The sequence below is a fragment of the Tachyglossus aculeatus genome, chromosome 1 (genome assembly GCF_015852505.1).
Source record: "Tachyglossus aculeatus isolate mTacAcu1 chromosome 1, mTacAcu1.pri, whole genome shotgun sequence".
NCBI classification, from domain to species: domain Eukaryota; kingdom Metazoa; phylum Chordata; class Mammalia; order Monotremata; family Tachyglossidae; genus Tachyglossus; species Tachyglossus aculeatus.
Window position 1 is genome coordinate 1 of NC_052066.1, and position 27,271 is coordinate 27,271.

A 27,271-nucleotide genomic window follows, 5' to 3' on the forward strand; every position below is an offset into this window, starting at 1 on the left:
CTAACCCTAACCCTAACCCTAACCCTAACCCTAACCCTAACCCTAACCCTAACCCTAACCCTAACCCTAACCCTAACCCTAACCCTAACCCTAACCCTAACCCTAACCCTAACCCTAACCCTAACCCTAACCCTAACCCTAACCCTAACCCTAACCCTAACCCTAACCCTAACCCTAACCCTAACCCTAACCCTAACCCTAACCCTAACCCTAACCCTAACCCTAACCCTAACCCTAACCCTAACCCTAACCCTAACCCTAACCCTAACCCTAACCCTAACCCTAACCCTAACCCTAACCCTAACCCTAACCCTAACCCTAACCCTAACCCTAACCCTAACCCTAACCCTAACCCTAACCCTAACCCTAACCCTAACCCTAACCCTAACCCTAACCCTAACCCTAACCCTAACCCTAACCCTAACCCTAACCCTAACCCTAACCCTAACCCTAACCCTAACCCTAACCCTAACCCTAACCCTAACCCTAACCCTAACCCTAACCCTAACCCTAACCCTAACCCTAACCCTAACCCTAACCCTAACCCTAACCCTAACCCTAACCCTAACCCTAACCCTAACCCTAACCCTAACCCTAACCCTAACCCTAACCCTAACCCTAACCCTAACCCTAACCCTAACCCTAACCCTAACCCTAACCCTAACCCTAACCCTAACCCTAACCCTAACCCTAACCCTAACCCTAACCCTAACCCTAACCCTAACCCTAACCCTAACCCTAACCCTAACCCTAACCCTAACCCTAACCCTAACCCTAACCCTAACCCTAACCCTAACCCTAACCCTAACCCTAACCCTAACCCTAACCCTAACCCTAACCCTAACCCTAACCCTAACCCTAACCCTAACCCTAACCCTAACCCTAACCCTAACCCTAACCCTAACCCTAACCCTAACCCTAACCCTAACCCTAACCCTAACCCTAACCCTAACCCTAACCCTAACCCTAACCCTAACCCTAACCCTAACCCTAACCCTAACCCTAACCCTAACCCTAACCCTAACCCTAACCCTAACCCTAACCCTAACCCTAACCCTAACCCTAACCCTAACCCTAACCCTAACCCTAACCCTAACCCTAACCCTAACCCTAACCCTAACCCTAACCCTAACCCTAACCCTAACCCTAACCCTAACCCTAACCCTAACCCTAACCCTAACCCTAACCCTAACCCTAACCCTAACCCTAACCCTAACCCTAACCCTAACCCTAACCCTAACCCTAACCCTAACCCTAACCCTAACCCTAACCCTAACCCTAACCCTAACCCTAACCCTAACCCTAACCCTAACCCTAACCCTAACCCTAACCCTAACCCTAACCCTAACCCTAACCCTAACCCTAACCCTAACCCTAACCCTAACCCTAACCCTAACCCTAACCCTAACCCTAACCCTAACCCTAACCCTAACCCTAACCCTAACCCTAACCCTAACCCTAACCCTAACCCTAACCCTAACCCTAACCCTAACCCTAACCCTAACCCTAACCCTAACCCTAACCCTAACCCTAACCCTAACCCTAACCCTAACCCTAACCCTAACCCTAACCCTAACCCTAACCCTAACCCTAACCCTAACCCTAACCCTAACCCTAACCCTAACCCTAACCCTAACCCTAACCCTAACCCTAACCCTAACCCTAACCCTAACCCTAACCCTAACCCTAACCCTAACCCTAACCCTAACCCTAACCCTAACCCTAACCCTAACCCTAACCCTAACCCTAACCCTAACCCTAACCCTAACCCTAACCCTAACCCTAACCCTAACCCTAACCCTAACCCTAACCCTAACCCTAACCCTAACCCTAACCCTAACCCTAACCCTAACCCTAACCCTAACCCTAACCCTAACCCTAACCCTAACCCTAACCCTAACCCTAACCCTAACCCTAACCCTAACCCTAACCCTAACCCTAACCCTAACCCTAACCCTAACCCTAACCCTAACCCTAACCCTAACCCTAACCCTAACCCTAACCCTAACCCTAACCCTAACCCTAACCCTAACCCTAACCCTAACCCTAACCCTAACCCTAACCCTAACCCTAACCCTAACCCTAACCCTAACCCTAACCCTAACCCTAACCCTAACCCTAACCCTAACCCTAACCCTAACCCTAACCCTAACCCTAACCCTAACCCTAACCCTAACCCTAACCCTAACCCTAACCCTAACCCTAACCCTAACCCTAACCCTAACCCTAACCCTAACCCTAACCCTAACCCTAACCCTAACCCTAACCCTAACCCTAACCCTAACCCTAACCCTAACCCTAACCCTAACCCTAACCCTAACCCTAACCCTAACCCTAACCCTAACCCTAACCCTAACCCTAACCCTAACCCTAACCCTAACCCTAACCCTAACCCTAACCCTAACCCTAACCCTAACCCTAACCCTAACCCTAACCCTAACCCTAACCCTAACCCTAACCCTAACCCTAACCCTAACCCTAACCCTAACCCTAACCCTAACCCTAACCCTAACCCTAACCCTAACCCTAACCCTAACCCTAACCCTAACCCTAACCCTAACCCTAACCCTAACCCTAACCCTAACCCTAACCCTAACCCTAACCCTAACCCTAACCCTAACCCTAACCCTAACCCTAACCCTAACCCTAACCCTAACCCTAACCCTAACCCTAACCCTAACCCTAACCCTAACCCTAACCCTAACCCTAACCCTAACCCTAACCCTAACCCTAACCCTAACCCTAACCCTAACCCTAACCCTAACCCTAACCCTAACCCTAACCCTAACCCTAACCCTAACCCTAACCCTAACCCTAACCCTAACCCTAACCCTAACCCTAACCCTAACCCTAACCCTAACCCTAACCCTAACCCTAACCCTAACCCTAACCCTAACCCTAACCCTAACCCTAACCCTAACCCTAACCCTAACCCTAACCCTAACCCTAACCCTAACCCTAACCCTAACCCTAACCCTAACCCTAACCCTAACCCTAACCCTAACCCTAACCCTAACCCTAACCCTAACCCTAACCCTAACCCTAACCCTAACCCTAACCCTAACCCTAACCCTAACCCTAACCCTAACCCTAACCCTAACCCTAACCCTAACCCTAACCCTAACCCTAACCCTAACCCTAACCCTAACCCTAACCCTAACCCTAACCCTAACCCTAACCCTAACCCTAACCCTAACCCTAACCCTAACCCTAACCCTAACCCTAACCCTAACCCTAACCCTAACCCTAACCCTAACCCTAACCCTAACCCTAACCCTAACCCTAACCCTAACCCTAACCCTAACCCTAACCCTAACCCTAACCCTAACCCTAACCCTAACCCTAACCCTAACCCTAACCCTAACCCTAACCCTAACCCTAACCCTAACCCTAACCCTAACCCTAACCCTAACCCTAACCCTAACCCTAACCCTAACCCTAACCCTAACCCTAACCCTAACCCTAACCCTAACCCTAACCCTAACCCTAACCCTAACCCTAACCCTAACCCTAACCCTAACCCTAACCCTAACCCTAACCCTAACCCTAACCCTAACCCTAACCCTAACCCTAACCCTAACCCTAACCCTAACCCTAACCCTAACCCTAACCCTAACCCTAACCCTAACCCTAACCCTAACCCTAACCCTAACCCTAACCCTAACCCTAACCCTAACCCTAACCCTAACCCTAACCCTAACCCTAACCCTAACCCTAACCCTAACCCTAACCCTAACCCTAACCCTAACCCTAACCCTAACCCTAACCCTAACCCTAACCCTAACCCTAACCCTAACCCTAACCCTAACCCTAACCCTAACCCTAACCCTAACCCTAACCCTAACCCTAACCCTAACCCTAACCCTAACCCTAACCCTAACCCTAACCCTAACCCTAACCCTAACCCTAACCCTAACCCTAACCCTAACCCTAACCCTAACCCTAACCCTAACCCTAACCCTAACCCTAACCCTAACCCTAACCCTAACCCTAACCCTAACCCTAACCCTAACCCTAACCCTAACCCTAACCCTAACCCTAACCCTAACCCTAACCCTAACCCTAACCCTAACCCTAACCCTAACCCTAACCCTAACCCTAACCCTAACCCTAACCCTAACCCTAACCCTAACCCTAACCCTAACCCTAACCCTAACCCTAACCCTAACCCTAACCCTAACCCTAACCCTAACCCTAACCCTAACCCTAACCCTAACCCTAACCCTAACCCTAACCCTAACCCTAACCCTAACCCTAACCCTAACCCTAACCCTAACCCTAACCCTAACCCTAACCCTAACCCTAACCCTAACCCTAACCCTAACCCTAACCCTAACCCTAACCCTAACCCTAACCCTAACCCTAACCCTAACCCTAACCCTAACCCTAACCCTAACCCTAACCCTAACCCTAACCCTAACCCTAACCCTAACCCTAACCCTAACCCTAACCCTAACCCTAACCCTAACCCTAACCCTAACCCTAACCCTAACCCTAACCCTAACCCTAACCCTAACCCTAACCCTAACCCTAACCCTAACCCTAACCCTAACCCTAACCCTAACCCTAACCCTAACCCTAACCCTAACCCTAACCCTAACCCTAACCCTAACCCTAACCCTAACCCTAACCCTAACCCTAACCCTAACCCTAACCCTAACCCTAACCCTAACCCTAACCCTAACCCTAACCCTAACCCTAACCCTAACCCTAACCCTAACCCTAACCCTAACCCTAACCCTAACCCTAACCCTAACCCTAACCCTAACCCTAACCCTAACCCTAACCCTAACCCTAACCCTAACCCTAACCCTAACCCTAACCCTAACCCTAACCCTAACCCTAACCCTAACCCTAACCCTAACCCTAACCCTAACCCTAACCCTAACCCTAACCCTAACCCTAACCCTAACCCTAACCCTAACCCTAACCCTAACCCTAACCCTAACCCTAACCCTAACCCTAACCCTAACCCTAACCCTAACCCTAACCCTAACCCTAACCCTAACCCTAACCCTAACCCTAACCCTAACCCTAACCCTAACCCTAACCCTAACCCTAACCCTAACCCTAACCCTAACCCTAACCCTAACCCTAACCCTAACCCTAACCCTAACCCTAACCCTAACCCTAACCCTAACCCTAACCCTAACCCTAACCCTAACCCTAACCCTAACCCTAACCCTAACCCTAACCCTAACCCTAACCCTAACCCTAACCCTAACCCTAACCCTAACCCTAACCCTAACCCTAACCCTAACCCTAACCCTAACCCTAACCCTAACCCTAACCCTAACCCTAACCCTAACCCTAACCCTAACCCTAACCCTAACCCTAACCCTAACCCTAACCCTAACCCTAACCCTAACCCTAACCCTAACCCTAACCCTAACCCTAACCCTAACCCTAACCCTAACCCTAACCCTAACCCTAACCCTAACCCTAACCCTAACCCTAACCCTAACCCTAACCCTAACCCTAACCCTAACCCTAACCCTAACCCTAACCCTAACCCTAACCCTAACCCTAACCCTAACCCTAACCCTAACCCTAACCCTAACCCTAACCCTAACCCTAACCCTAACCCTAACCCTAACCCTAACCCTAACCCTAACCCTAACCCTAACCCTAACCCTAACCCTAACCCTAACCCTAACCCTAACCCTAACCCTAACCCTAACCCTAACCCTAACCCTAACCCTAACCCTAACCCTAACCCTAACCCTAACCCTAACCCTAACCCTAACCCTAACCCTAACCCTAACCCTAACCCTAACCCTAACCCTAACCCTAACCCTAACCCTAACCCTAACCCTAACCCTAACCCTAACCCTAACCCTAACCCTAACCCTAACCCTAACCCTAACCCTAACCCTAACCCTAACCCTAACCCTAACCCTAACCCTAACCCTAACCCTAACCCTAACCCTAACCCTAACCCTAACCCTAACCCTAACCCTAACCCTAACCCTAACCCTAACCCTAACCCTAACCCTAACCCTAACCCTAACCCTAACCCTAACCCTAACCCTAACCCTAACCCTAACCCTAACCCTAACCCTAACCCTAACCCTAACCCTAACCCTAACCCTAACCCTAACCCTAACCCTAACCCTAACCCTAACCCTAACCCTAACCCTAACCCTAACCCTAACCCTAACCCTAACCCTAACCCTAACCCTAACCCTAACCCTAACCCTAACCCTAACCCTAACCCTAACCCTAACCCTAACCCTAACCCTAACCCTAACCCTAACCCTAACCCTAACCCTAACCCTAACCCTAACCCTAACCCTAACCCTAACCCTAACCCTAACCCTAACCCTAACCCTAACCCTAACCCTAACCCTAACCCTAACCCTAACCCTAACCCTAACCCTAACCCTAACCCTAACCCTAACCCTAACCCTAACCCTAACCCTAACCCTAACCCTAACCCTAACCCTAACCCTAACCCTAACCCTAACCCTAACCCTAACCCTAACCCTAACCCTAACCCTAACCCTAACCCTAACCCTAACCCTAACCCTAACCCTAACCCTAACCCTAACCCTAACCCTAACCCTAACCCTAACCCTAACCCTAACCCTAACCCTAACCCTAACCCTAACCCTAACCCTAACCCTAACCCTAACCCTAACCCTAACCCTAACCCTAACCCTAACCCTAACCCTAACCCTAACCCTAACCCTAACCCTAACCCTAACCCTAACCCTAACCCTAACCCTAACCCTAACCCTAACCCTAACCCTAACCCTAACCCTAACCCTAACCCTAACCCTAACCCTAACCCTAACCCTAACCCTAACCCTAACCCTAACCCTAACCCTAACCCTAACCCTAACCCTAACCCTAACCCTAACCCTAACCCTAACCCTAACCCTAACCCTAACCCTAACCCTAACCCTAACCCTAACCCTAACCCTAACCCTAACCCTAACCCTAACCCTAACCCTAACCCTAACCCTAACCCTAACCCTAACCCTAACCCTAACCCTAACCCTAACCCTAACCCTAACCCTAACCCTAACCCTAACCCTAACCCTAACCCTAACCCTAACCCTAACCCTAACCCTAACCCTAACCCTAACCCTAACCCTAACCCTAACCCTAACCCTAACCCTAACCCTAACCCTAACCCTAACCCTAACCCTAACCCTAACCCTAACCCTAACCCTAACCCTAACCCTAACCCTAACCCTAACCCTAACCCTAACCCTAACCCTAACCCTAACCCTAACCCTAACCCTAACCCTAACCCTAACCCTAACCCTAACCCTAACCCTAACCCTAACCCTAACCCTAACCCTAACCCTAACCCTAACCCTAACCCTAACCCTAACCCTAACCCTAACCCTAACCCTAACCCTAACCCTAACCCTAACCCTAACCCTAACCCTAACCCTAACCCTAACCCTAACCCTAACCCTAACCCTAACCCTAACCCTAACCCTAACCCTAACCCTAACCCTAACCCTAACCCTAACCCTAACCCTAACCCTAACCCTAACCCTAACCCTAACCCTAACCCTAACCCTAACCCTAACCCTAACCCTAACCCTAACCCTAACCCTAACCCTAACCCTAACCCTAACCCTAACCCTAACCCTAACCCTAACCCTAACCCTAACCCTAACCCTAACCCTAACCCTAACCCTAACCCTAACCCTAACCCTAACCCTAACCCTAACCCTAACCCTAACCCTAACCCTAACCCTAACCCTAACCCTAACCCTAACCCTAACCCTAACCCTAACCCTAACCCTAACCCTAACCCTAACCCTAACCCTAACCCTAACCCTAACCCTAACCCTAACCCTAACCCTAACCCTAACCCTAACCCTAACCCTAACCCTAACCCTAACCCTAACCCTAACCCTAACCCTAACCCTAACCCTAACCCTAACCCTAACCCTAACCCTAACCCTAACCCTAACCCTAACCCTAACCCTAACCCTAACCCTAACCCTAACCCTAACCCTAACCCTAACCCTAACCCTAACCCTAACCCTAACCCTAACCCTAACCCTAACCCTAACCCTAACCCTAACCCTAACCCTAACCCTAACCCTAACCCTAACCCTAACCCTAACCCTAACCCTAACCCTAACCCTAACCCTAACCCTAACCCTAACCCTAACCCTAACCCTAACCCTAACCCTAACCCTAACCCTAACCCTAACCCTAACCCTAACCCTAACCCTAACCCTAACCCTAACCCTAACCCTAACCCTAACCCTAACCCTAACCCTAACCCTAACCCTAACCCTAACCCTAACCCTAACCCTAACCCTAACCCTAACCCTAACCCTAACCCTAACCCTAACCCTAACCCTAACCCTAACCCTAACCCTAACCCTAACCCTAACCCTAACCCTAACCCTAACCCTAACCCTAACCCTAACCCTAACCCTAACCCTAACCCTAACCCTAACCCTAACCCTAACCCTAACCCTAACCCTAACCCTAACCCTAACCCTAACCCTAACCCTAACCCTAACCCTAACCCTAACCCTAACCCTAACCCTAACCCTAACCCTAACCCTAACCCTAACCCTAACCCTAACCCTAACCCTAACCCTAACCCTAACCCTAACCCTAACCCTAACCCTAACCCTAACCCTAACCCTAACCCTAACCCTAACCCTAACCCTAACCCTAACCCTAACCCTAACCCTAACCCTAACCCTAACCCTAACCCTAACCCTAACCCTAACCCTAACCCTAACCCTAACCCTAACCCTAACCCTAACCCTAACCCTAACCCTAACCCTAACCCTAACCCTAACCCTAACCCTAACCCTAACCCTAACCCTAACCCTAACCCTAACCCTAACCCTAACCCTAACCCTAACCCTAACCCTAACCCTAACCCTAACCCTAACCCTAACCCTAACCCTAACCCTAACCCTAACCCTAACCCTAACCCTAACCCTAACCCTAACCCTAACCCTAACCCTAACCCTAACCCTAACCCTAACCCTAACCCTAACCCTAACCCTAACCCTAACCCTAACCCTAACCCTAACCCTAACCCTAACCCTAACCCTAACCCTAACCCTAACCCTAACCCTAACCCTAACCCTAACCCTAACCCTAACCCTAACCCTAACCCTAACCCTAACCCTAACCCTAACCCTAACCCTAACCCTAACCCTAACCCTAACCCTAACCCTAACCCTAACCCTAACCCTAACCCTAACCCTAACCCTAACCCTAACCCTAACCCTAACCCTAACCCTAACCCTAACCCTAACCCTAACCCTAACCCTAACCCTAACCCTAACCCTAACCCTAACCCTAACCCTAACCCTAACCCTAACCCTAACCCTAACCCTAACCCTAACCCTAACCCTAACCCTAACCCTAACCCTAACCCTAACCCTAACCCTAACCCTAACCCTAACCCTAACCCTAACCCTAACCCTAACCCTAACCCTAACCCTAACCCTAACCCTAACCCTAACCCTAACCCTAACCCTAACCCTAACCCTAACCCTAACCCTAACCCTAACCCTAACCCTAACCCTAACCCTAACCCTAACCCTAACCCTAACCCTAACCCTAACCCTAACCCTAACCCTAACCCTAACCCTAACCCTAACCCTAACCCTAACCCTAACCCTAACCCTAACCCTAACCCTAACCCTAACCCTAACCCTAACCCTAACCCTAACCCTAACCCTAACCCTAACCCTAACCCTAACCCTAACCCTAACCCTAACCCTAACCCTAACCCTAACCCTAACCCTAACCCTAACCCTAACCCTAACCCTAACCCTAACCCTAACCCTAACCCTAACCCTAACCCTAACCCTAACCCTAACCCTAACCCTAACCCTAACCCTAACCCTAACCCTAACCCTAACCCTAACCCTAACCCTAACCCTAACCCTAACCCTAACCCTAACCCTAACCCTAACCCTAACCCTAACCCTAACCCTAACCCTAACCCTAACCCTAACCCTAACCCTAACCCTAACCCTAACCCTAACCCTAACCCTAACCCTAACCCTAACCCTAACCCTAACCCTAACCCTAACCCTAACCCTAACCCTAACCCTAACCCTAACCCTAACCCTAACCCTAACCCTAACCCTAACCCTAACCCTAACCCTAACCCTAACCCTAACCCTAACCCTAACCCTAACCCTAACCCTAACCCTAACCCTAACCCTAACCCTAACCCTAACCCTAACCCTAACCCTAACCCTAACCCTAACCCTAACCCTAACCCTAACCCTAACCCTAACCCTAACCCTAACCCTAACCCTAACCCTAACCCTAACCCTAACCCTAACCCTAACCCTAACCCTAACCCTAACCCTAACCCTAACCCTAACCCTAACCCTAACCCTAACCCTAACCCTAACCCTAACCCTAACCCTAACCCTAACCCTAACCCTAACCCTAACCCTAACCCTAACCCTAACCCTAACCCTAACCCTAACCCTAACCCTAACCCTAACCCTAACCCTAACCCTAACCCTAACCCTAACCCTAACCCTAACCCTAACCCTAACCCTAACCCTAACCCTAACCCTAACCCTAACCCTAACCCTAACCCTAACCCTAACCCTAACCCTAACCCTAACCCTAACCCTAACCCTAACCCTAACCCTAACCCTAACCCTAACCCTAACCCTAACCCTAACCCTAACCCTAACCCTAACCCTAACCCTAACCCTAACCCTAACCCTAACCCTAACCCTAACCCTAACCCTAACCCTAACCCTAACCCTAACCCTAACCCTAACCCTAACCCTAACCCTAACCCTAACCCTAACCCTAACCCTAACCCTAACCCTAACCCTAACCCTAACCCTAACCCTAACCCTAACCCTAACCCTAACCCTAACCCTAACCCTAACCCTAACCCTAACCCTAACCCTAACCCTAACCCTAACCCTAACCCTAACCCTAACCCTAACCCTAACCCTAACCCTAACCCTAACCCTAACCCTAACCCTAACCCTAACCCTAACCCTAACCCTAACCCTAACCCTAACCCTAACCCTAACCCTAACCCTAACCCTAACCCTAACCCTAACCCTAACCCTAACCCTAACCCTAACCCTAACCCTAACCCTAACCCTAACCCTAACCCTAACCCTAACCCTAACCCTAACCCTAACCCTAACCCTAACCCTAACCCTAACCCTAACCCTAACCCTAACCCTAACCCTAACCCTAACCCTAACCCTAACCCTAACCCTAACCCTAACCCTAACCCTAACCCTAACCCTAACCCTAACCCTAACCCTAACCCTAACCCTAACCCTAACCCTAACCCTAACCCTAACCCTAACCCTAACCCTAACCCTAACCCTAACCCTAACCCTAACCCTAACCCTAACCCTAACCCTAACCCTAACCCTAACCCTAACCCTAACCCTAACCCTAACCCTAACCCTAACCCTAACCCTAACCCTAACCCTAACCCTAACCCTAACCCTAACCCTAACCCTAACCCTAACCCTAACCCTAACCCTAACCCTAACCCTAACCCTAACCCTAACCCTAACCCTAACCCTAACCCTAACCCTAACCCTAACCCTAACCCTAACCCTAACCCTAACCCTAACCCTAACCCTAACCCTAACCCTAACCCTAACCCTAACCCTAACCCTAACCCTAACCCTAACCCTAACCCTAACCCTAACCCTAACCCTAACCCTAACCCTAACCCTAACCCTAACCCTAACCCTAACCCTAACCCTAACCCTAACCCTAACCCTAACCCTAACCCTAACCCTAACCCTAACCCTAACCCTAACCCTAACCCTAACCCTAACCCTAACCCTAACCCTAACCCTAACCCTAACCCTAACCCTAACCCTAACCCTAACCCTAACCCTAACCCTAACCCTAACCCTAACCCTAACCCTAACCCTAACCCTAACCCTAACCCTAACCCTAACCCTAACCCTAACCCTAACCCTAACCCTAACCCTAACCCTAACCCTAACCCTAACCCTAACCCTAACCCTAACCCTAACCCTAACCCTAACCCTAACCCTAACCCTAACCCTAACCCTAACCCTAACCCTAACCCTAACCCTAACCCTAACCCTAACCCTAACCCTAACCCTAACCCTAACCCTAACCCTAACCCTAACCCTAACCCTAACCCTAACCCTAACCCTAACCCTAACCCTAACCCTAACCCTAACCCTAACCCTAACCCTAACCCTAACCCTAACCCTAACCCTAACCCTAACCCTAACCCTAACCCTAACCCTAACCCTAACCCTAACCCTAACCCTAACCCTAACCCTAACCCTAACCCTAACCCTAACCCTAACCCTAACCCTAACCCTAACCCTAACCCTAACCCTAACCCTAACCCTAACCCTAACCCTAACCCTAACCCTAACCCTAACCCTAACCCTAACCCTAACCCTAACCCTAACCCTAACCCTAACCCTAACCCTAACCCTAACCCTAACCCTAACCCTAACCCTAACCCTAACCCTAACCCTAACCCTAACCCTAACCCTAACCCTAACCCTAACCCTAACCCTAACCCTAACCCTAACCCTAACCCTAACCCTAACCCTAACCCTAACCCTAACCCTAACCCTAACCCTAACCCTAACCCTAACCCTAACCCTAACCCTAACCCTAACCCTAACCCTAACCCTAACCCTAACCCTAACCCTAACCCTAACCCTAACCCTAACCCTAACCCTAACCCTAACCCTAACCCTAACCCTAACCCTAACCCTAACCCTAACCCTAACCCTAACCCTAACCCTAACCCTAACCCTAACCCTAACCCTAACCCTAACCCTAACCCTAACCCTAACCCTAACCCTAACCCTAACCCTAACCCTAACCCTAACCCTAACCCTAACCCTAACCCTAACCCTAACCCTAACCCTAACCCTAACCCTAACCCTAACCCTAACCCTAACCCTAACCCTAACCCTAACCCTAACCCTAACCCTAACCCTAACCCTAACCCTAACCCTAACCCTAACCCTAACCCTAACCCTAACCCTAACCCTAACCCTAACCCTAACCCTAACCCTAACCCTAACCCTAACCCTAACCCTAACCCTAACCCTAACCCTAACCCTAACCCTAACCCTAACCCTAACCCTAACCCTAACCCTAACCCTAACCCTAACCCTAACCCTAACCCTAACCCTAACCCTAACCCTAACCCTAACCCTAACCCTAACCCTAACCCTAACCCTAACCCTAACCCTAACCCTAACCCTAACCCTAACCCTAACCCTAACCCTAACCCTAACCCTAACCCTAACCCTAACCCTAACCCTAACCCTAACCCTAACCCTAACCCTAACCCTAACCCTAACCCTAACCCTAACCCTAACCCTAACCCTAACCCTAACCCTAACCCTAACCCTAACCCTAACCCTAACCCTAACCCTAACCCTAACCCTAACCCTAACCCTAACCCTAACCCTAACCCTAACCCTAACCCTAACCCTAACCCTAACCCTAACCCTAACCCTAACCCTAACCCTAACCCTAACCCTAACCCTAACCCTAACCCTAACCCTAACCCTAACCCTAACCCTAACCCTAACCCTAACCCTAACCCTAACCCTAACCCTAACCCTAACCCTAACCCTAACCCTAACCCTAACCCTAACCCTAACCCTAACCCTAACCCTAACCCTAACCCTAACCCTAACCCTAACCCTAACCCTAACCCTAACCCTAACCCTAACCCTAACCCTAACCCTAACCCTAACCCTAACCCTAACCCTAACCCTAACCCTAACCCTAACCCTAACCCTAACCCTAACCCTAACCCTAACCCTAACCCTAACCCTAACCCTAACCCTAACCCTAACCCTAACCCTAACCCTAACCCTAACCCTAACCCTAACCCTAACCCTAACCCTAACCCTAACCCTAACCCTAACCCTAACCCTAACCCTAACCCTAACCCTAACCCTAACCCTAACCCTAACCCTAACCCTAACCCTAACCCTAACCCTAACCCTAACCCTAACCCTAACCCTAACCCTAACCCTAACCCTAACCCTAACCCTAACCCTAACCCTAACCCTAACCCTAACCCTAACCCTAACCCTAACCCTAACCCTAACCCTAACCCTAACCCTAACCCTAACCCTAACCCTAACCCTAACCCTAACCCTAACCCTAACCCTAACCCTAACCCTAACCCTAACCCTAACCCTAACCCTAACCCTAACCCTAACCCTAACCCTAACCCTAACCCTAACCCTAACCCTAACCCTAACCCTAACCCTAACCCTAACCCTAACCCTAACCCTAACCCTAACCCTAACCCTAACCCTAACCCTAACCCTAACCCTAACCCTAACCCTAACCCTAACCCTAACCCTAACCCTAACCCTAACCCTAACCCTAACCCTAACCCTAACCCTAACCCTAACCCTAACCCTAACCCTAACCCTAACCCTAACCCTAACCCTAACCCTAACCCTAACCCTAACCCTAACCCTAACCCTAACCCTAACCCTAACCCTAACCCTAACCCTAACCCTAACCCTAACCCTAACCCTAACCCTAACCCTAACCCTAACCCTAACCCTAACCCTAACCCTAACCCTAACCCTAACCCTAACCCTAACCCTAACCCTAACCCTAACCCTAACCCTAACCCTAACCCTAACCCTAACCCTAACCCTAACCCTAACCCTAACCCTAACCCTAACCCTAACCCTAACCCTAACCCTAACCCTAACCCTAACCCTAACCCTAACCCTAACCCTAACCCTAACCCTAACCCTAACCCTAACCCTAACCCTAACCCTAACCCTAACCCTAACCCTAACCCTAACCCTAACCCTAACCCTAACCCTAACCCTAACCCTAACCCTAACCCTAACCCTAACCCTAACCCTAACCCTAACCCTAACCCTAACCCTAACCCTAACCCTAACCCTAACCCTAACCCTAACCCTAACCCTAACCCTAACCCTAACCCTAACCCTAACCCTAACCCTAACCCTAACCCTAACCCTAACCCTAACCCTAACCCTAACCCTAACCCTAACCCTAACCCTAACCCTAACCCTAACCCTAACCCTAACCCTAACCCTAACCCTAACCCTAACCCTAACCCTAACCCTAACCCTAACCCTAACCCTAACCCTAACCCTAACCCTAACCCTAACCCTAACCCTAACCCTAACCCTAACCCTAACCCTAACCCTAACCCTAACCCTAACCCTAACCCTAACCCTAACCCTAACCCTAACCCTAACCCTAACCCTAACCCTAACCCTAACCCTAACCCTAACCCTAACCCTAACCCTAACCCTAACCCTAACCCTAACCCTAACCCTAACCCTAACCCTAACCCTAACCCTAACCCTAACCCTAACCCTAACCCTAACCCTAACCCTAACCCTAACCCTAACCCTAACCCTAACCCTAACCCTAACCCTAACCCTAACCCTAACCCTAACCCTAACCCTAACCCTAACCCTAACCCTAACCCTAACCCTAACCCTAACCCTAACCCTAACCCTAACCCTAACCCTAACCCTAACCCTAACCCTAACCCTAACCCTAACCCTAACCCTAACCCTAACCCTAACCCTAACCCTAACCCTAACCCTAACCCTAACCCTAACCCTAACCCTAACCCTAACCCTAACCCTAACCCTAACCCTAACCCTAACCCTAACCCTAACCCTAACCCTAACCCTAACCCTAACCCTAACCCTAACCCTAACCCTAACCCTAACCCTAACCCTAACCCTAACCCTAACCCTAACCCTAACCCTAACCCTAACCCTAACCCTAACCCTAACCCTAACCCTAACCCTAACCCTAACCCTAACCCTAACCCTAACCCTAACCCTAACCCTAACCCTAACCCTAACCCTAACCCTAACCCTAACCCTAACCCTAACCCTAACCCTAACCCTAACCCTAACCCTAACCCTAACCCTAACCCTAACCCTAACCCTAACCCTAACCCTAACCCTAACCCTAACCCTAACCCTAACCCTAACCCTAACCCTAACCCTAACCCTAACCCTAACCCTAACCCTAACCCTAACCCTAACCCTAACCCTAACCCTAACCCTAACCCTAACCCTAACCCTAACCCTAACCCTAACCCTAACCCTAACCCTAACCCTAACCCTAACCCTAACCCTAACCCTAACCCTAACCCTAACCCTAACCCTAACCCTAACCCTAACCCTAACCCTAACCCTAACCCTAACCCTAACCCTAACCCTAACCCTAACCCTAACCCTAACCCTAACCCTAACCCTAACCCTAACCCTAACCCTAACCCTAACCCTAACCCTAACCCTAACCCTAACCCTAACCCTAACCCTAACCCTAACCCTAACCCTAACCCTAACCCTAACCCTAACCCTAACCCTAACCCTAACCCTAACCCTAACCCTAACCCTAACCCTAACCCTAACCCTAACCCTAACCCTAACCCTAACCCTAACCCTAACCCTAACCCTAACCCTAACCCTAACCCTAACCCTAACCCTAACCCTAACCCTAACCCTAACCCTAACCCTAACCCTAACCCTAACCCTAACCCTAACCCTAACCCTAACCCTAACCCTAACCCTAACCCTAACCCTAACCCTAACCCTAACCCTAACCCTAACCCTAACCCTAACCCTAACCCTAACCCTAACCCTAACCCTAACCCTAACCCTAACCCTAACCCTAACCCTAACCCTAACCCTAACCCTAACCCTAACCCTAACCCTAACCCTAACCCTAACCCTAACCCTAACCCTAACCCTAACCCTAACCCTAACCCTAACCCTAACCCTAACCCTAACCCTAACCCTAACCCTAACCCTAACCCTAACCCTAACCCTAACCCTAACCCTAACCCTAACCCTAACCCTAACCCTAACCCTAACCCTAACCCTAACCCTAACCCTAACCCTAACCCTAACCCTAACCCTAACCCTAACCCTAACCCTAACCCTAACCCTAACCCTAACCCTAACCCTAACCCTAACCCTAACCCTAACCCTAACCCTAACCCTAACCCTAACCCTAACCCTAACCCTAACCCTAACCCTAACCCTAACCCTAACCCTAACCCTAACCCTAACCCTAACCCTAACCCTAACCCTAACCCTAACCCTAACCCTAACCCTAACCCTAACCCTAACCCTAACCCTAACCCTAACCCTAACCCTAACCCTAACCCTAACCCTAACCCTAACCCTAACCCTAACCCTAACCCTAACCCTAACCCTAACCCTAACCCTAACCCTAACCCTAACCCTAACCCTAACCCTAACCCTAACCCTAACCCTAACCCTAACCCTAACCCTAACCCTAACCCTAACCCTAACCCTAACCCTAACCCTAACCCTAACCCTAACCCTAACCCTAACCCTAACCCTAACCCTAACCCTAACCCTAACCCTAACCCTAACCCTAACCCTAACCCTAACCCTAACCCTAACCCTAACCCTAACCCTAACCCTAACCCTAACCCTAACCCTAACCCTAACCCTAACCCTAACCCTAACCCTAACCCTAACCCTAACCCTAACCCTAACCCTAACCCTAACCCTAACCCTAACCCTAACCCTAACCCTAACCCTAACCCTAACCCTAACCCTAACCCTAACCCTAACCCTAACCCTAACCCTAACCCTAACCCTAACCCTAACCCTAACCCTAACCCTAACCCTAACCCTAACCCTAACCCTAACCCTAACCCTAACCCTAACCCTAACCCTAACCCTAACCCTAACCCTAACCCTAACCCTAACCCTAACCCTAACCCTAACCCTAACCCTAACCCTAACCCTAACCCTAACCCTAACCCTAACCCTAACCCTAACCCTAACCCTAACCCTAACCCTAACCCTAACCCTAACCCTAACCCTAACCCTAACCCTAACCCTAACCCTAACCCTAACCCTAACCCTAACCCTAACCCTAACCCTAACCCTAACCCTAACCCTAACCCTAACCCTAACCCTAACCCTAACCCTAACCCTAACCCTAACCCTAACCCTAACCCTAACCCTAACCCTAACCCTAACCCTAACCCTAACCCTAACCCTAACCCTAACCCTAACCCTAACCCTAACCCTAACCCTAACCCTAACCCTAACCCTAACCCTAACCCTAACCCTAACCCTAACCCTAACCCTAACCCTAACCCTAACCCTAACCCTAACCCTAACCCTAACCCTAACCCTAACCCTAACCCTAACCCTAACCCTAACCCTAACCCTAACCCTAACCCTAACCCTAACCCTAACCCTAACCCTAACCCTAACCCTAACCCTAACCCTAACCCTAACCCTAACCCTAACCCTAACCCTAACCCTAACCCTAACCCTAACCCTAACCCTAACCCTAACCCTAACCCTAACCCTAACCCTAACCCTAACCCTAACCCTAACCCTAACCCTAACCCTAACCCTAACCCTAACCCTAACCCTAACCCTAACCCTAACCCTAACCCTAACCCTAACCCTAACCCTAACCCTAACCCTAACCCTAACCCTAACCCTAACCCTAACCCTAACCCTAACCCTAACCCTAACCCTAACCCTAACCCTAACCCTAACCCTAACCCTAACCCTAACCCTAACCCTAACCCTAACCCTAACCCTAACCCTAACCCTAACCCTAACCCTAACCCTAACCCTAACCCTAACCCTAACCCTAACCCTAACCCTAACCCTAACCCTAACCCTAACCCTAACCCTAACCCTAACCCTAACCCTAACCCTAACCCTAACCCTAACCCTAACCCTAACCCTAACCCTAACCCTAACCCTAACCCTAACCCTAACCCTAACCCTAACCCTAACCCTAACCCTAACCCTAACCCCTAACCCTACCCTTACCCCTAACCCTACCCTTACCCCTAACCCTAACGCAACCCTAACCCAACCTAATCCTAACCCAAACCTAACCCCTAACCCTAAACCCTGACCGTGACCCTACACTAACCCTACCCTAACCCTAACTCCAAGCACCCTAACCCAACCCCAACCCCTAAACCCTGACCCTAACCCCACCCTAACCCTAACATCTAACCCCAACCCCAACCCCTAACCTTAAACCCTAACCCCTAACCCTAACCCAACCCTAAGCTCCTCCTCCTCCCCCTAACCCTAATCCGCAACCCTAACCCTAGGCCCTAGCAACCCTTACCCGACCCTATGCTTTCTCCTCCCCCCACCCCGAACCCCCTCCTCCTCACCCTAAGCCGCAGCCCCCCAACCCTAACTCTGACCCTTAAACCCTAACCCCAACTAACCCTTACCCCCTACCCCAACCTCCTACTAGAAACTCAAAGTCAACTCAAACCTAAAATCTGACTCCGAAATTGTTCTAGCTCCAAAACCAACCTCACTTACTCAAACACTAAGACCTAACACAACCTCTAAAAGAAACCTAAAAGCCACCTCGAGACCTCTGAACCAAAAGCTACGCTCTAACTCCTACACTTACCTTAAAGGTCGCTCGAAAACCAAAATCCAACTTCAAAAACTAAACGGCACCTACAAAGAGAGCAAGGCAACTCAGATTAACCTGACTCCAAAACAAAACCTACAGCAGACCCAAAAAAACTCTCAGCCCAAACACTAAATGCAAATACTAAACCTAAATCAAATTCCAGCCCACCACCCCCAGAAAGAAAAACACCCAAGCAGTTTTTTTATTGATTACAATGAACAGAAGACATTCTCTATACATAACAAGATTACAGTGTGAGAGGACAAAAATATACATAGGTCATATTTATCGCTTACAATGTACAGACATACTCGACACAAAACTAGATTACAATGCATCAGGAGAACACACACAGTAAACCCAAACCCAGCCCACCGCCCCCAGAAAGAAAAACACTCAATCGGTTGTGTTTGTTGATTACAATGCACAGAGACATTCTCTACCTCTAACAAGATTACAGTTTGAGAGGAGGACAGTATACGTCGGTTGTATTTATTGATTACAATGCACAGAGTAAAAATACTCGACAGAAAACAAGATTACAATTTATCAGAAGAACAAAAACACTAAAGCCAAATCCAGCCCACCACCCCCAGAAAGAAAAACACTCAAGCGGTCTCACCATAGATCTCTCTCACAAAGAAGACTCCTTAATTGAGTTTAAGAAGATAAAGGAGACTGTGATCTTCCCCGCCTCTCTTCTCAAAAAGCACCTTCCTCCTCTCTTCTTCAGAAGTGACTGCCAGACACAGAAGAGTCCCTTCGCAGGAGACTGAGCCTGTACAGAGTGACTCCGGAGACGGGACTGTGAGCACCCAGAGATTAGACCCGTCTATAGAATTAAGGGCCCCGGGTCTGTTCAGACCCACAGTCGAGTCAAACACAACCAGTTGCCTGCCCAGAGCCCCACCTCCCATATACAGAACAAGCTTCTGTGTCGACAGTGGCCTCCTCTTCCTCGCTGTTCTCTCTCCCCAGATACAGCTAACCCTATCCAAACACACACAGACACAGGAAAAAAAAAAAGACACACCTTCCCTTTGAGGTGACAGCACAGCCAACAGCTCCATCTCAACAGCAGGGCATGTCTGATATGTGACCCGATTGTCCAAACGGCAGAGGGAGTGTCCATGAGGCTGGGAAATGCACTGGGCATCTGCTGTAGAGAAATTAAGAGCTAGTCAAAAATTAGAAACAATAAAAAAGTCACTTTGGGCCTCCCAGCCGACCCTATCCCGGTGTTGAGGCTGCAGGACTTGTGAGAAAAGGATATAAAGTTGGAGCAGCAGGCTATTTTTTGTTTTGTTTTCTTACTTAGGGAAAACTGTGGCCATGTGTGATAGCAATGAGAAAATAATTCAGCACAGAGAGCGGTAGATGACGGTCATTGGGAAGGCAAAGAAGTGGTTGTGAGTTTTGGATCTGCCAAGCTAGGGGAAGCAGAGTTGGAAGGAATATTTACAAGTCAGGTGGGACAGCTAGGAAGAATGAAGATGGATGTGGAATAGGTGAGGAACATTTGGGGACAGGGTAAATCCAGGAGCTTCACAGGCACCTGACTCTTGGGTAGTAGTAATAACGTTTATTAAATGCTTCTGATGTACAGAACTCTGCTTTGAGCACTGGCATTTGCCTCAGTGGACAATGAGGGAGTAGGGAATGGTGGGGATTTAAGGCCAGAGCTAAGTCTAGAACAGAGAGCAAAGACAATACCCTGGCTGTCGATGAGGGAGGGGAAACCATTGTTGTTGAGTACAGGAGAGAACAAAGTTTAATTCACTCTCACCTGCCATGAGATGACTGAGGTGGTCCTAGTGCCCAGATGGTCTCCAGCAGCACTCTATGGGCACAAGAGCAAGGAGTGGAGGAGATCTGATGGTGCTCCTGGGGGCTGAGAAGCAAAGGGAAAGAAATGCAAACAATGCAGTTTCTCTCAAAGACATTCCTCCACCACCACCCAAACTGACTGTACCAAAAAAAAAAATTAAATAAAGCCACACACTGCACATGACAAGGCACCCACACAGACAGCCTGAGTTCTCCACTTTTGCCTTCCCCCAACACTGGATCTCCACAAACCCACGCCAAGGATAGTGTGAACAAGAAATGACAACAGGGCAACCACTGACTGAACAGGGGTGTGTTAAGGCCTGCAATGCCCAGGACTTTATCTGCTTTCTATGCTCCCTACCAATAACAAACTCAGGTAGAAGGCTACAATACTCCAGAGAAGAATGGGGTGGACACACACACACCCTCACCCCTGAGAGCAAGCCCTTACACATACAGAAAACGTTCCTTCTGTGGACTCTATAGAGGTGCAGAGCAGTTCTAAAGAGGACTCTTCACTATTCTTTACCCTACTCTTGCACTCAACCCCTTTCTACCCTCAGTATTAGATCTGTAAGGCTGGTATATCTGAAAAAGATATCCCACACTTCTGCAGATTGTAAAGTCAGTTTCTACCACCATGCCTGCATTTTCAGCTCTCTGGCCTCTAGGCAACCTATTCATGCTCTCTCTCACCGCTGACATTCATCTCACAATCAACTCCCCATAATTCAGTTTCCCAGAAGATCAAGTGGACAATGACCTTCCCTGCCTCTCTTCTCACAAAACATCTCCCTCCTCTCTTCCCCAAAAACAACCTTGTGATGCAGAAGAGTCCCTTCATGGGGGCCGGGGATGTCCAGAGTGATTCTGGAGACGGGACTGTGAGCACTCAGAGATTAGACCTGTCTCTAGAATTAAGGGCCCCCGGGTCTTCTCAGACCCACAGTCGAGTCAAACAGAATGAGTTCCATGCACAGAGCCCCAACCCCCATATCCAGAACAAGCTTCTGGGTCAACAGTGGACTCCTCTTCCTCACTGCTCTCTCTCCCCTCCAATCCAGCTAACCCTATCCATTCAAACACACATGGGACCAAAAAAATAATTAAATAAATAAATAAAAAAACACACTCACCTTCCCTTTGAGGTGACAGCACAGCCAACAGCTCCATCTCAACAGCAGGGCAAGTCTGATACTTGACCCGATGGTCCAAACCACAGAGGGATAGTCCATGAGGCTGGGAAATGCGCTGGGCATCTGCTGTAGAGAAATTAAAAGCTAGTCAATCAAACAGCAAAGAGATGGTCCTCGAGGCTGGGAAGTGTGCAACATCTGCTGTAGAGAGTAAGTTAAAAAAAAAGTCTCTTCAGCAACCCAGCCCCCACCTTTGCACTGCCAGAATTTGAGACTGAGGGACTTCTAGGAAGACAATGTAGACCTGGAGTGGAAGTTTACATTTATTTTGGGGTTTTTTATTTTTTTTAAGATTGAGGAACTGAGGGCATGTTTGAAAGCACTGAGAAATGAATTAATTCAAACACAGAAAGTGGTTGAAGATGAACAGGAAGGATGCGGGGGGCGGCGGGAGAGAAAGAGGATTCAAGGCTTTAAGATGGGTGTTAAGGGTAATCAGTTTGGAGGGGAATGATTTAGAATTCAGGCAGCTGTGAAAGCTAGAAAAAGAGTGAATATGATGTGCAGTAGGTGAGGAAGGTTCGGGGACAGGGCAAATCTAGTGGCTTCAGCTGTCACTGGAGTCTGATAGTGATAATAGTATTAAACACTTCCTCAGTGCAGACCACTGGCAGTTACTTCACTGACAAGGAGTAGGAAGGACTGGGGATTTAATTCTATACCAGAGAGTGAAAGCAATAGGAATGGAATGGGAGTCTGTGAAGGAGGCATACCATGGTTGCTGAGCAGGGGGAGAAAGCAAAAGTGAATTACTTCTCACCTCTGAAGTGGTCAAGGTAGTCCTAGTGCCCGGATTTCCCTCAACAGCAGTCTGTGGGATCAGAGCAGGAATGGAGGTGGTCTAATGGTGCTCCTGGGGGCTGAAAAGGAAGGGGGAAAAAAAAGTTTAAGTGCACACAATGCAGTTTCTCAAACATTCCTCCACTACCCCAAAAAAGCTATTATTCAAAAGGCATCAGAGGACATTCACCTGGGCTTCTCCTCTCCCCCTCCATCTCCACACTCCCAAGGCAGGGAAGACTTGCATATAAAAGGGCAAGAAAGCTCCAGGGCAACTGCTGTCTTAACAGGGGTGTGTAAAGAGCTACATTATACACACACACACACACAAATTTGCCTTCCACACCAAATGCAACAACCCTTCAGATATGGATAGGTTCCTTCTGTGAGAGTCACAGAAGGGCAAGGCAGCTCCAATGAAGGAGACTGTTGATTATTTTTGACTCTACTCTTCTAGTGGACCCCTCTCTTCCCCAGGTCTCAGACCTGTAGGCCTGGTATTCCTGAATTCAAATAACCTTAACTTCTGGGTATTGTAAAGTCAATTTCTAAGACAATACCTGTATTTTCATCTTTCCAGTTCACTCACAGCACCTCATTCTCTCACCCCTGACGTTGATCTAAAGTCCCCATAACTCAGTTTCTCAAAACAGGATAAAGGTGACTGCAACTTTCCCTGCCTTTCCTGACAGAACCAACTCCCACCTCTCCTCCCCTGAAGCAACTGTCCAACACAGAAGAGTCCCTTCATGGGAGATTGAGGATGTACAGAGTGACTCTGCAGATGGGACTGTGAGCACCCAGAGATCAGACCCGTCTATAGAATTAAGGGCCCCGGTTCTTCCCAGACCCACAGTCAAGTCTGAACAGAATCAGTGCCCTGCACACAGCCCCAGCACCCATTTCCAGAAACAGCTTCAGTATCCACAGTGGCCACCTCTTGCTCACAGCTCCCTCCCAACTCACTTAAGCATAATCCCTTTCATTCATACACACACTTAAAAAAAAAAAACCCCTTCCCTTTGAGGTAGCAATGGCTCCATCGGTGACAGGGCAGGTCTGAGATTTAACATGATGGTCCAAAATGGCAGAGGGATGGTCCTTGAAGCTGGGAAATATATTGGACATCCACTGTGAACAGAATAAGACCTAGTAAATATCTGCCTTCAATCATCCCAACCTGGCCTCTGCCAGTAATTAAGGCTGTGGGACTTGTAGGAAGACAGTGTAAGCCTGGGCTAGAGAGCTTTTGGGAGGTGGGGGGGTGGGGGGAGAGGGGGAGGTAAGGTGAAGAAACTGTGGGCATGTTAGAAGGCAGTGGAGGTCATAGTTTGGCACAGCAGGTGAGCTTGGAAATGATCATCGGAAAGGGAAGAAGAGAGGATGTGAGTGAAGCATGGGTAATCAAAAGCTTCAAGAGACTAATGTGAGTCGGGCAAGTGTGACTTATTTGGGAACAGTGAGGATAGATGTGGAATACATGAGGAAGATTTGGGGATGGGAAAAATCCAATGGTTTCGGGTATCAGATTCCTGGATAGTAGTAATAGTATTAAACACTTCCCAAGTGCAAAGCACTGTACTAAGCACTGATAGCTACCTCAGTGACAAGGAAGGAGTAGGGAAAACTGGGGATTTATGGCTTCAGTTAGGTCTGGAATCCATGATGAAGGCGATAGGCAAGTAAGTCAATGACGGAGGGGAACCACGGTTGCTGAGCAAGGGACAGCAGAGTTGAATTCCTTCTCACCTGCTAGGAGATGGTCCTAGTGCCCAATTCGCACCAGCTTCCCTCTGAGGCATGAAAGCAAGAAGGTAAGAGATCAGTTGGTACTCCTGGAGGCTGAGAAGGAAGTGGGAAGAAATGCAAACAATTCAGTTTCTCTAAAGGACACATTACTCCACCCCCCACCCCCACCCCCCATCAACTTATCGATGAAGAGGTGAGAGGACACCCACAGGCACCCTGGATTCCTCACTCTTCCTTCCCCCACCGCTAGGCTGGCTAAGGTCTCCATATAGATAACAGGAGTTCTCCAGGGCACCTGCTGAATAAATGGGGCTGAGGGAAAAACCTACAGTAGCCAGGACCATTTCTGCGCTCCCTACTCCAACTCACGGAGGAGGCTATAGGGCTCCAGAGAAGAATTGGGTGGAACACACACCGTATCTTGACACTGACCCCTCGCTTCCTCGTAAACAACCCCTGACAGATATAGAAAGGTCACTTTGTGGGGCACTGCAGATGCGTAAAGCAGATCTAATGAAAGAATTGTTCACTAAGTTCTACCCTACTCCTGCACTGGATCCCTCTCTCCCCCAAAGATTCCTCACCACCAAAAAAGTTTCAGACCTATAGGGTTGATATTCTTGACTCCAAAGATACCCCACACTTCTGTATATTGGAAAAATGAATTTAATAGCACAAATGCCTGCAATTTCAGCTCCCCAGCCTCCATGCAACTCATTCACTTTACCTCAAATTTGTCTCACGACAAGTATTTCTCACTAGAGAATGAAGTAGAAAGTGAACTTCCCTGCCTCTCTCCTAGAAGTATCCCCCTATCTATTCCCCTCCCACCCCCAGAAGCAACTGCTAGACACAGAAAAGTCCCTTTGAGGGAGATTGAGGATGTATAGAGTGACTCTGCAGACAGGACTATGAGCATCCAGAGATCAGACCCGTCTATAGAATTAAGGGCCCCGGGTCTTCTCAGACTCACAGTCGAGTCAAACAAAGCCAGTTCCCTGCACAGAGCGCCGATCTTTTTTTCTAGAAGCAGCTTCTGTGTCCACGGTGGCCTCCTTTGGCTCACTGCTCTGTCCCACAACTCAGCTAGTCTTAACCCCTTTCACACATGAAAAAAAGGAAAAAAAAGTCCCAAAACCTTCCCTTGGAGATAGCAATACAGCCTACAGCTCCACCTCCAGGACAGGGCAGGGCAGGTCTTAAAGTTGCCCTCTTAATCCAAGTGCCAGACAAATGATCCTCAAGGCCAGAAAATGCATCAGGCAGACTCTGTGGAGATAATAATACCTAGTCAGAGTCTGCCTTTGGTCAACCCCACCCCTAACCTGTGCATAGCCAAGAATTGAGGGTGCAGGACTTCTTTCCTGGCTTCAGATTGGGGCAAACAGAGGGGCGGTGGAAGACAGAGAATAAAAGGGCTTCTGAAGTAAATAAAAATACTGATGATTGGGGGGAAAGTTTAAAGCAGCAAAGCGGATTGCATTTTAGTAGGAAAATAGATTTTTAAATGGACTGCAATATAGGGTCTGCGTTCTAGGTAGCTGAATAACTAAAAAGAATAAAGATACAGTAAGAAGGTTGGCATTGGAAGAGTAAAAGCACAGTCAGAGTTGGAGTACAGGAGGAAGGAAGGGGGGCAGGAAGAGAGAACGACTGCCTTGAAAATGGTACACATTCAACTCCAGGGTGGAAACGAGCAAGTGAGGTTAAACGCAATACCTGCCCCTTGGGGAGTTTACTATCTCCATTTCCTCGTCCTCCTCTCCATCCCCCCCATCTTACCTCTGTCCCTTCCCCACAGCACCTGTATATATGTATATGTTTGTACATATTTATTACTCTATTCATGTATTTTACTTGTACATATCTATTCTATTTTATTAGTATGTTTGGTTTTGTTCTCTGTCTCCCCCTTTTAGACTGTGAGGCCACTGTTGGGTAGAGACTGTCCCTATATGTTACCAACTTGTACTTCCCAAGTGCTTAATACAGTGCTCTGCACACACTAAGTGCTCAATAAATACAATTGATTTCCCTTTCACAGATAAGATCTTTGATGACCAGAGAAGTGAAGTAACTTACCCAAGGTCACACAGTACACCAACAGTAGAGTTGAGATTAGAACCCAGGTCCTTCTGACTCTCAGGCCTATGCTCTACCCTCTACGTGGTACCGCTTCTGTAAGAAACAGCTGGTCTCTGTATTGATGAGAGTAAATTATAGGTATGGCGGGGGTTAGTTGCTGGAATAAGCTTCAGGAG

General features: G+C 49.0%; 1 long non-coding RNA gene across 1 annotated transcript; it reads right to left on the minus strand.

Moving 5' to 3' along the window:
• Positions 1-24,246: 24,246 nt before the first annotated feature.
• On the minus strand, positions 24,247-26,260 carry LOC119926794. Its single transcript, XR_005450365.1, has 3 exons — positions 26,186-26,260; positions 25,011-25,103; positions 24,247-24,392 (listed from the first exon to the last, which is right to left on the minus strand). It is a non-coding gene; the product is annotated as an uncharacterized LOC119926794 (long non-coding RNA).
• Between the last annotated feature and the right edge of the window lie 1,011 nt (positions 26,261-27,271).